Source organism: Sylvia atricapilla, chromosome 6 (genome assembly GCF_009819655.1).
Source record: "Sylvia atricapilla isolate bSylAtr1 chromosome 6, bSylAtr1.pri, whole genome shotgun sequence".
NCBI lineage: Eukaryota > Metazoa > Chordata > Aves > Passeriformes > Sylviidae > Sylvia > Sylvia atricapilla.
The window spans coordinates 7,906,682-7,916,279 of record NC_089145.1 but is presented as its reverse complement, the minus strand read 5'-3'; positions in this window follow the sequence as shown (position 1 = coordinate 7,916,279).

Here is a 9,598-nt window from a genome sequence, read left to right as displayed (position 1 = left end):
TTGAGGAGGCTGCATATTCCTCCTCTCCACAAGGTTGGAAATCCACTGCAATGACTTCCAAAACAGTCATCAAGCTTGGAAGATTTCACTGTCAGTGAAATTCACACTTGCATTAAAAAAAGAAAAAGAAAAATCTTCCTTCATAGTAGGACATTAAAGTCCTAGTCATTGCTGGACGGGAGGCAATAGGTACTAAGCAATTTCAAAAACAGGCTTCTAATTTACCTTTCTCAAGTGAAGGGTAAATTGCCCTGATTTCTTGGCTCTTATCTCCTGTCTGCTTTTTGGTTTGGATTTTTTTTTCTGAGTAAATGGTACACTAGACCCAATTCTATCCCTGTGAGTTTTATTTCAAGCAAGGTTAGTAAAGGAAGAGGCAATGTTCCCTTGACTAAAACATGCCATAGACAAGAGTAGGTGAACTTTAAAACATGCAAGGCCCTCACAGGTGTGTTTGGGATGTGTTTGAGAGAACACAGGAAAGTGAAAAACATGAGACCAAAAATGAAAGGAAGAGAGGAGTAAGGCAAACAAATTGTAGTCCTTCCACGTGTAAAAAGAATCTGTTAGGAGCTGATTTGCCCTATCACACATTAAGCTTGGTTCATTCAGGAGAACTGAAGAGAACTGAAAGAACTGAAGAGAATTGAAGCCTGACATTACAGCTAGTGAAGAGCATTTCCCACATCAGAAATAAACTTCTGGGCTCTGGTGGAAGAAGAGAGAGAAGGGACACTCCACAGAGAAGTCAGCTCTTTGCTGGAGCTGCTCGCTGCAGCTGGCAGAGGATCAACCCAGTTCTTGCCCTTTTCCAGAAAAAACACCTCAGTGTGTGCACTTGTAGGGGGTAATTCATGCCACATGCCCTACTTTTGGCATTTCCCATCCTCCCTGAGGAAAAGAGTGTCAAGTGTGAACATATTTCCCTCGCCATTTAGCAGAGCTCTTCATCACGGGCTCTGTAGCTTGTCTTTTGTATCACCCAGGAATTCTATCATCATCACTATTGTTTGCAAAATCCCCATCTCTTCATCTAATGCCACAGTTCTCTCTCGATTTGCCTATGAATCAGATACTAAAATTTGCCTTTTAGCCTTTGGGAAAAAAAAGGCTCACCTGTGAAGCTCTTTGAAGCCTCAGCATACAAAACCCCTGACTGTCACCCTGATGTTCTGTGCCCTGCATACAGAAGTGGGTCTTTCACCCATCAGCATAATTTTCCACTGCTTTTTAACATGTCCAGAACTCTTCAGCTGGACTAATGACAGACCAAATCAATGGAATAATCACAGGAATATGTCATATCTGTCTTGTCCTGTATTATATCACCTTCTTTGCTCCTCAGGCAGTATAAATGTGGCACCAGTTGACCACTATCATCTATGACTGGGCTCACTAATTTCAAATACAGTGGAAAGAATCATTCTAATACAGCATAAAGAATTATTCTGTACAGATATGCAGTAAAATCAAGGTATCATTTTTTTCTCTTTAGTTTCCAAATAAAGAATAACAGGTACAAATACTGCAGGTACAGTGCAATAAACTAATTTGATGGGATTCATGAAAAACAACACTATCTCATATAGTGCATAAATAACTTTTTTATGCAGTTTTCCCCCCTATAAATTCAATAGGAATATACAAAATAGGATAGCCTCAACTTTGACTTAGATTTTGCTAGAGGAGTCTCAAGGAACAGTGTTTCGCAGCAGATCATAGGGAGTGCTGCTCCATAAACAGAACACAACTGCTCTCATCATCTTTAAATTCTCTGGAATTTATTTAATCTCTATCAAAAAATAGCTAATTTAGTGCTTATTCCAAATCAAGTAAAAAGTTGTGAATTCATCAGTATGCACAGGTCTTACTTAAGCATATACTCTTGTGCACCTCACTAGAAGTTAGACCGTGTATTTAAGCCTGCATCCATGGGGGTCTAAGGATCACCAAGCCTTAAAACTTTGGTTAATAATCTTTTATGCAGATAAAAAAATCAGAGTTGGGACTTCACTCATAGCTTAAGAAGACTCAAACGATGCTTTAACTGAGTGGTTCCAGATCTTTTTAGAAATAGTCATAATCAAATGAATGTAAAAATTATAGGGTTTTAATCATTTGTATCTGTTCTCATGACAGATGATTGCACATGTGTGATGATTTAGGAGAAACTCCCTTTTTTGTCTACACCTCAAGGCAATATTTGGTTGTGGTGTGGCATGAGTGTTTCCAGAGTATCTAAGTTAGTACAAAAGGTAAAAACCTCTTCCACTGTGTACTGGAAAAATCTGTCTAGCAAAAATCCTCCAGTTTTTAGCAGAACTAGGATATCATTTTGGCATAGTGCATGTTAACATAGTGTGCACATCTGCAGCCATCCCTTTGAAAATACATGCCACTGGATAGAAAGGTACTGAGATTACCCCCAAAAAAGCAGCAAGCAGAAGTGAGCCATAGTGAGATGTGCTGTAGTTCGGGATCTGTGGCCCTGCAGTGCTGGGGTTTATGTTGCTCTGGAGACCATATCAGAGGATAAAACTGTAGGGGATATTCAGGGGAGAAAACACAGAAAGATGAGACCCAGCGACAAAGGGACAGACAGGTGACACTGCCATCCCCAGCCTTCTAAATTTAAAGCATGATTTTTAAACAGGATATGGAAAGTTATTCACTGGTATAACTTCTCTGGCTTCTATATATTCAGATGAGATTTCCCCAAGTATTTGATATCTGTTATTTAATAATAAATTTTAAAAAAACAAATAAGACAACAAAGTGGACATTTGCTATTTCAAAGCTGAGACTAAAATAAAATCCTTCTTACCACAGGGAATTATGACATCTGAAACATCAATGGGCCCTACAGAGTGGAAGGATCCCAGGGTTTCTGTTGGGCCTTCTCCATGCTTTACCAATAACTACCTGCATTGAAAGGTAGTGGAGGGTGGTTTGGGAAAGAAATGATGGATACATGAAAAGCTAGCAAAGCCAAAAGAGCTCTTATCTAGAAAAATCTTCAGGAAATAAATCAGCTTTAGCTTTCATGCTACTGTGTGAATATATAAATACATACATGTTTTCAGTGTGTAATTCTGAAAGAACTGGGTGACAAAGACACATGACATACATTTAATCCAAAATGTTTGCTTATACAAAGCAACAAAATGTCAATGGTTTATTTACTGAAGTTTCTTTCACTAGCATTCTTAATGTTTGTTTTGTAAATTTTAAAATCCTGTGCTTTGTTTCCATTCATACTTTAGCCTGACCTTCCTAAAATGACCAAGCTGATATTGTGATTAATGAGCCAATTATTTTCATCTGGGACATGGAACAAAACAAATAGACTTTTATAATAAACAATGCCCCCACATCCTTTTTTTAACCACTGAAAGTTTATGATGGATTTTCTATGCAACTCATTCCCTAAATTAATGGGATCTGAATAGGGCAGGCTAGAAATATAGGGGTTTAATTAGCTTTGCTATAAAAGCAAGATGTAAATACAGCTTTACTGATCTGAAGTGAGAAATGCTCAGAAAGGAGGCTGACAGGAGTGCAAAAAGGAAGAAAACATGCACTTGAAAACAGTCAACACTAAGTGAAGGTATCAGCTTTCTTCCCTTGTCTTCCTGAGGCACATTTTCACCATTTATTCCAAAAAATATCCCTGAAACATCTAAGACAGGTACAGTTGCAACAAAAGAACATGAAAATTCTTTTTTTGTAAATAAATTCTAAACTGTGGGTGGACTGTGCATTTGTAAAAGGAAGGAAATAAGTGAAAGAAGGAAAGAAAACCAGAAAGCCAACAACCCTGTGGGAAAAGCTTTCTCCATGAAGGAGCACCACAGTTAAACTGGAAAGGCATCAAGGGAAATGCATTATATTACACTCAAGAGACAATTTAATAGCAATAATAGAAATTGTACAAGGGCCGTGACTTCTAAACTACAGGTCCTGAGAATCTCCTGCCTCTTTGAACAGCTGCAAAACACCAGTTCCTCCTTCAGCTCTGGAGCCTTTGGCAATGTGGTGTCTGCCAGAGCTTGCTGCCAAAAAACCTCACTGCTGATGGCTGCAGACAGCAGCACAGACAGCTCTGAGCCTACCTGTGATAAGACACAATTTGATATGCAGAGTAAACACCTGGCTTTCCTTTGGCATGTCTCCTTCTGCAGGCTAGGAGTTTCATTTTCTTTTTGACAGTTTATGAAAGACAGGAGAGAGGCACCTTCAAGGAAGTGGAGATAGCAGTTTGTAACACCCAAAAAGAAGACTTATTTTACTCTGTGTACTGCTCTGAGTACCAGGCCCTCAGCAAAACACCCTCCAATAATGATGATGATAACTTTGTCCTGCAGCATTTCAGGTGAGGATCTAGTTCTGTGCTCCTGTGGTGCCTTCTACTGGAAGATTTCCCTTTGCTCTATGACCTAATCACCAATATACTTGAGAAGGACCAGCTTGACAAATGCCCAAAAAACCCACAAACCTCCCCAAAAAACCCACTCAAACCCAAAAACAACCAAAGGGAGGAATATGAAAATACCTTGCCCAAGGTCACTCATCAAGTTTGTCAGACATAATAACAGAGTCAGACTGAACCTGAACTCCAGACACTAGAGTTCCTTTCCTCCTGCATCTAGTTCAGAAGATCCCTAATCTGTTTGAGAAGCCAGTGCTGTTCTTTGTACCATGTCACAGATGGGAGACCTGAACAATCCCAGGTCCCTCAACACCGTGGATAAATTTTAAATCACACAGGGCATAAACTTCAGAGTTCAGATATTCAAAGGTATCACTCTCCTCATCTGTTTCAGAATGCAACAAATCATTTTTCCCTGTTCAGTGCTGCAGATTGTTTGGACAAAGCAAATTAAAACATTCAACACTTTTCTGTGAGCCCTGAATCAATTCCATACTCATCTAGCTGGGGATACAAATGCTGGGCTCAGCAGTCAATCTCTTCGTGGTCTGAATAAACACAGATTCTAGAAAGTACTTAGAATTTTAAGGCTTTTGGTTGATAACTGCATCTGGATTTTGCATTAGCCTACCAAGAATGAAGAATGCAAAGTTGCTGAATGTGTTATAGAATACCCATATCTTACAAGAATATTTTTGCTACTGACATATACAATTCCTGTTTTGTGTTGGATTTCCTACCTAATTAATTTCCTGAATTTATATGGGTATTTTAAAATATAGAACTTAGGTTTGATGTGTCCTCTTTTATTCTTAGCACTTTATGAGAGTCCAGACCTTGATCTCATACCAATGGCTATGTATTCCCAAAGCAAAGCTTCATAATGCTATTTAAGGAATTCTGTTGATTAATAGTTTTTCTTCTCAATTAATAATCAAGATCATCTATATGCTACAGGCCAGCCTGTATTATAAATGTTTACATTTTTCAGTGTATAAACAGTCATATTTCCTCTCAAAAGCTTGAGAAGCAAAAGTATTTTACAGTGAAAACAATAAAGATTCTAAAAAGCACACACACAGATAAGAGCATTACCAAGGCACTCAAATATCTCCAGTGCTGGATGTAGAAGAAAAGAACTTGCTACAGAATACTAAAATATAAAGGAAAATCCTCATCATCTTTGAAGCAGATTTTTTTTTTTTTGATCTTCAGCTGAAAGCAATTCAACTGTTCTTTCTGATGAACTGCAAAATCCTGTAGCTGAAGTCAGTCATGCATAGTCTTTAGGAAATGAGAAAAGAATGGTTTGAACTTTGGAACTCCATACAGGAAAAAGAAGAAAACTCATCTTAATGGAAAGCTACTTTTCAGAATGATTCTGTGCTCTAAATTAATGCTGACTTTTGAAGAGTTCTGGAGAAACCTGTGCCATTTCAGCAAACACTAATTGATATTTACAGAGGGCTGCTGAGGGGGGTTATCAACATTTCAAACAGCTCCAAAAGTCAGACAGATTAAGTACAAATTGAGGAAACCTTCTCTTCAGTACTTCTTTCTTGATGTAAATGAAGTTAAGGCTCTAAAATTGCTTCATTTTGAGAACTACAAAAATAAGAATAATATTAGTAAGTGTTTACACCACCACCAGTACTGAAAACTATCCTGGATTTGAGAAAAACTCAAGACAGTCTGCCCCAGGCTGTCACAGAACACCTTTTAAAGGTTCCTTAATTCTCTAACTTTCCATAAAACTCCAGCATTTATCCCCTACCCCAAGCATGGAAATCAAAGTGACCAAATTCTCACAAGAAAATCTGAAGTCATGATCAATTACTGAAAATTTTAACCACAGCTTTAAATAAATAAATGACCCCTTTAGGGCACTCAATTACAGTTTGCTAAAATGCTAATAGATTTAGCCCTTTTCTTCACCCTTCTCTCTCACCTCCTGACCTCTTTGAAATGCACTAGCTGAACAAGTGTTATTTTAAATCTCTTATTTTCTCTGTTCAGTATCTCCATATTTTAGCACTCTTTCAGTAGTAACAAAGAGCAACTATTTTGTTCTCAGCCATTAAGTCTCTAATATCATTGCTTGTGTTTTATTTGGAAGAACAAAACATAAGCCAACAGGACCAAGAAAACCAAACCAAACAAAAAAAACCCAAGAAAACCCAAAAACTCAACCCAAATCAAGCCTCCCAGTTCTGAATTTCCATGTCACCGTTGGTGACAAGGATAGAATTTTAACACAGAATATGGCTTAAGAAAGAGGTAGGACAAAAGGGTGAGGGGATTGATTCGGAGCTGCATGAAAAGAAAAGAAAAATATTAGTAGCTGCACAATAGATTTAAGAGTTTGACATAACATCACTGTCTTGTAATAACAAGAAAAAAATACATAATCACTGAGGCAGTACAGAGTTTCCTTCTGTATCTGCCTTTCTGTATTAGAAAAGGAGAAAATACTCAGAGCTGGAATGTATATGCCAGAAGGTTGATAGGCAAAGACACATGACAGCCAATGTATCTTTCAAAATTAAGTCCCAAAATAAAGAACTTAATTCTGCTGTAAGTATTTAATTTGTTGTAAAACAGGGCCCTTGCCACACCAGCTTATTATCTGAGATGTGCCAGTCGTGGCAGCCCAGTCTTCCCAGGGGCTTGAGCTACAAGCTCAGATCTTCAAAACCTGTTACATTCCTTATTTATGAGCTGATACACTTTGATCAGCCAAGCCAGCCACTCTTTCCTCCTCTCTATTTTCATCTTTCACCAAACTCTTGATAAAATTTTGTTTCAGACAGGTCTATAGAGGGATGTTATACTTGGGGCGATTCGCTCAAGATTATTTTCTATGTTAATTTCAGAAACAGATAAAAATCAAATATACCTCATCATTGAATTTTCCTGACAGTCCCTCTCTTTTTGCAGAAAGGCACAACCCCACTCTATAAAGATTAAACTAAATAACACATCCTCACACCCACTGGGAGAAAATATTCCTCATATTTCAATAGACTAAAGAGTACGTAGGAAAAGGAATAGGCAAATTCAACACATACTATAAGCTGAAAAATTTAGCTGCACATTTAGGCACTTTTCTTGAAAAGAGTAGTGAAACGCTTTTGTAAGCAGTTGGCAGATTCTCTATTTAATTTAGTGTTTCACAGGTGATGGGGTTAACTAACAGCGTGACTGAGGCTGTGATCAGGTGGCAATCAATACTGCAATCAAAAACAGAATATACAGAACACAGAAAGAGTATGAAGTGTACAGACAAGTGCAGTCACTGCAAAACCCTCTGCATCAGGCATGGAGGAAACAGGGTGCTCTGTAAGGGTCCAGGGATTTTAAAATCATTTTATAATACTGCACGTTTTTAGACAGAGAAAACGAGAAACTGTGGGGTTAAATATAACTCAGAGGCAAGGGGCTGAGAAAAATTTCTCTTTTCGTAAAACATTCCCCAATCAGAGGCAGCTACTGTGAATACCCTTGTCTCAGAGACCAAAAATAGACATTTTTTTCTGGTTGCCCATTTCTCAATAACAGTAGCACAAAATGTCCAGTTTCAACTGAACAAGAAACTGCTCTGTTATTCTACTCATATTCAGAGATAAGGAAGCACAAAAGAAACATGAACTATAGTTACTTCTGTCTGTTGCTGCTGAGCTCTGTACAGCTCTTAGTGCCTGACAGAAATTATTAACTGAGAAGCCTTTCAAATTTGAAAAGAAATACTGTGGATCTCAGCTGTGAATTTTCAAGCTTCCAGCATTGTCAGTGTTTTTAGGAGGGGGGGGAGGACAGAAGGTGAAAGAAAAGAAGTTTCAATTTTGTCTTCTGAAATGGGAAGACTATTTCTTTCCCAGCTATATGTCTGAGGGGATAAGTAGGTTAGTGATATTTTATGCTCTTTACCTGAGTGCAGCTTCTGGGAAAGTTGGCACTGGCCCTAGAAAAATCAAGGTAAGCCCATTTCCACTTCTTACATACTGAACGACCTTCTTATTGTTCTCATTTCCCTTTTAAGTGTCATAAAATTAAACAACAAAAATCCACAACTCCATAAGGATACTATATCTGAACCATCACAGCCACTGATTTGTCTACCAGAGTGAATATTTTACAATATTGACAAGTCATGATCCTCTTCATTACTTAAGTTGGCAGTTTTATTGTAGTGGCAGAATTTAAAGTGTTTCCACGGTTAACTCCAGCTGGAAACCAAGTTTCACAGAGCTGCTCACTCACTCCACTACACTGGGAGGGGAGAGAGAGCCAAAAGTGAGTGAACTCATGGGTTGAGGTAAAGATAGTTTAATAAGCAAAAAAAATAAAAAAGCAGTGCACTTGAGCAAAGCAAAACAAGGAATTCATTCCTGGCTTCCCAACGGCAGCCAATTCCAGGAAAGCAGGGCTCTATCACACAGCAGTGAAATGGTAAATCCAACATTATCACTCTGAATGTCCTCTGCCTGTCTTCCTTCTCCTTCCCCTGATGCCTTGGGAAGGCTGACCTGAAACAGAGACTGGACAGAGCCAGAGAATAAAGTAGGAATTTATTGAAAGGCCACCAGGATACACCCTGGGGAGGACAGCAGCCTGGCCAGGGCTACCCCAAAAGTGGACCCAAAATGGTCACACAATGGCTGACCGGTCACAAGATCTTACATTTTTATAAGTTTCAGTCCATTTGCATATTGGGGTTTAATTGTCCAGTTCAGGTTGTGAAGTCCCATCCTTCTTGTTCCTCCCTCCAGCCCACCCTTGTTTGTGCTTATGGGCCTGAAAGTTGTCCTTGGTCTTCAGCAGGAAAAGGATTTGTTTTGTCTCCCTGCTCTGTGAAAAGAGCTGACTGACACTGAATATGAGGCTCAGAACTGCACTCCTGGGCAGCACAGAATGTGAAAACACGAAAGCCAAAACTTAAGGCATCACCCCCAGCTTTTCACAATGAGCATGACCTCACATGGTGTGGGAAGTCCCTTGGGTCAGCAGGGCCAGCTGTTCCTGCTGTGCCTCCTCCCAGCCTCCTGTGCACCCCACTGGTGGGGTGAGAGGCACAAAAAGCCTTGATACTGCTCAGGAGCAACCAAAAATACCCCTGTGCTATCAACACTGTTTACATTGCAAATCCAAAACACAGCCCAGTGCCAGCTA